This window comes from Myotis brandtii, unplaced genomic scaffold (assembly GCF_000412655.1).
Source record: "Myotis brandtii unplaced genomic scaffold, ASM41265v1 scaffold51, whole genome shotgun sequence".
Lineage (NCBI taxonomy): Eukaryota > Metazoa > Chordata > Mammalia > Chiroptera > Vespertilionidae > Myotis > Myotis brandtii.
The window spans coordinates 605,370-607,906 of record NW_005369442.1 but is presented as its reverse complement, the minus strand read 5'-3'; the positions used below and the strand labels follow the sequence as shown (position 1 = coordinate 607,906).

Sequence of the window (2,537 nt, the reverse complement as noted above, 5' to 3'; positions counted from 1 at the left end):
GCAGGCTGGGGAGGGGAGGGGAGGGAAAAGGAGCATCTGGAGCTGCAGGGCTTCCAGTTCATTCCACGGCCCCTTCATCAGCTGCCCTTGGCCTGCCACTAGTTTAACATTTTCATGTATTTGTGAATTTCAGTGAACATTAATCAGTGTTTGTGCTCTGGGTAGGAGGAAGTATCTCTGACTTGCCATTTGTTTAAATGGTTTCCATTTCTCTTGTGTTATTTATTGTGTTGGTAAATTTGAGGACAACACGATTTATCAAAATAAAGGAGTGCTTACAAACAAATGGAAAGCCCCAGATTCCCCAAATACCATTTGTTCTGGGGATCAGGTTGGTCACTAGGGATTCTAACATGGAACTGTTCGGCCAATGAGGATTTTCTTCTGTTTACATAAATCTACCCGAGGCCGCTAAATATCTTTGCATTTTCTGAATGGTGTTCATAGCCCTTGGTTTTGCTTGTAAGAGCCTAGTTTTCTACTTCCTTAACCTTGATTTTCTATCCTTTCTGCAGCCAAGAATTGCTAATAGCTTTCCCTCAGGGCAGGGTCTCCTGCTCAGTCTGCCACCTCCCCCAAGAAAACAGATACAGTCTTAGGCTCTGGAGTGGTTAGTCCCACTTTACTTTGTCCTGGAGTTTTGGGGTTCATTCTCCCCACACATTGTAGGAGGGACACTGATAGATCAGGGAGCTTGCAGAGGAGAGTGGACGGGCTTCTAGAGTCTTGAAACCTGAAGGAATGCCAGGTGAACCTAAGGCTGCTGAACCTGGGGGAGAACGTGGGGTCTGTCCTCAGATAATTAGGGGGCTTAATGAGCGATGCACATTCTGAATGGCTCCTAGGATAATGCTGGCAGCTATGGAGGGCTGGGTAAGTTCTAGAGAGACAAATTTTTTGCTCAATGTATGGACTCGCCCTCCTTAATAGTTAATGCTTTCCAAAGGCAGAATGTTCTGTTTTATAACGTAATAAAGGCCTGTTGCATTTAAGGACCATCTCTCAAGGCCGCCGTTCAACCTGTAGGTCAATGGCTGCAAGGTTTCATCGAGGTTAACGTAGCAATGCAGGACATGCTGCCCTTTGACTATAAGGATGGATTATTTTTTTCCCCTTTTTTAAGTTTTTCAATCACAGTTTACTTTTAATATTATTTTGTATTGCTTTCAGGTACAGAGCATAGTGGTTAGACAATCACATACTTTCCAAACTGACCCTCCGGGCAGTGCCAGTACCCTCCTGGCACCACACACAGTGACCGTAATGTTGTTGACTGCATTCCCGATGCTGCACTTTCCATCCCCAGGATTCTATAACGATCAGCCTTACTTGTCAGTCCCTTCATCTCTTTCTGCCAGTCCCCCCACCCCCTCCCCTCAGACCATCAGTCTGTTTTCTGTGTTTATGAGTCTGTGTCTTATTGGTTTATTCATTTATTTTGTTCTTTAGATTCCATATGTAAGTAAAATAATATGGTATTTGTCTTTCTCTGTCTGACTTATTTCACTTAGCATCATACATACTAGGTCCATCCATACTGTCACAAAGGGTAAGATTTCATTCTTTTTTATTTCCAAAGTAATATTCCTTTGTATATACATACCACAGCTTTTTTTATCCACTTGTCTATTGATGGGTACTTGGGTTGTTTAGGATGGATTCCTTTTCATAATATGATATCCCATCAGTATTGTTGGGAAACCATGACTCATGCCGCTATTGAAAGGATGCTGTAGAGTTAAGTCTTATCCTGTTAGTGGGAGGAAATGTGGAATTGTCAGTGCAGCATGAAAAAAGGTAAGTTTCTCCATAGCCTTCCTAATGAGTATATGGTTTACTCTGGTGGCTTCATCAGATAGCCATTGTCTGTAATGTTAGGGTGCATTTAAAGGAGAGCTAGTAGGACCATAGCACACAGGGACTCCATTGTTCTGGGAATTCATCTCATGAAAAAGTGTTTCTACCTCCAAACAGGCTGTACTCCAAAGGCTATTTTATTTTTCCAACTGATGTTTAAAAATATATTTTTATTTATTTCAAAGAGGAAGAGAGAGGGAGAGAAAGATAGAAACATCAATGATGACAGAGAATCACTGATCAGCTGCCTCCTGAACGCCCCCTACTGGGGATGGAGCCTGCAACCCAGGCATGTGCCCTGACCAGGAATCAAACCCTAACCTCCTGGTTCAACCACTGAGCCACACCTCTTTAAAAACCTCAGGCTTCTAGTCTACCCCAAATCAGAGGTGGAGGAGAAAAAAATGGTTCCTAAGCCACAGTAGGGTTGTACCTCTCCCAACCCCCATATGCACACCCAAGGAGGGAATCCACTTCTGTGCTCTTTCTCCAACTGTAAAAAAAAAAAAAAAGCCCTAACTGGTTTGGCTCAGTGTATAGAGCGTCGGCCTGCGGACTGAAAGGTCCCAGGTTCAATTCCAGTCAAGGGCATGTACCTTGGTTGCGGGCACATCCCCAGTAGGAGGTGTGCAGGAGGCAGCTGATCGATGTTTCTCTCTCATCGATGTTTCTAACTCTCT

At 43.7% G+C, this 2,537-nt stretch overlaps 1 protein-coding gene across 2 annotated transcripts in view; it reads left to right on the top strand.

Moving 5' to 3' along the window:
* LNX1 (ligand of numb-protein X 1, E3 ubiquitin protein ligase) overlaps positions 1–2,537 on the top strand; it is a 112,469-nt gene that overhangs the window by 10,628 nt on the left and 99,304 nt on the right. The window lies entirely within an intron of this gene.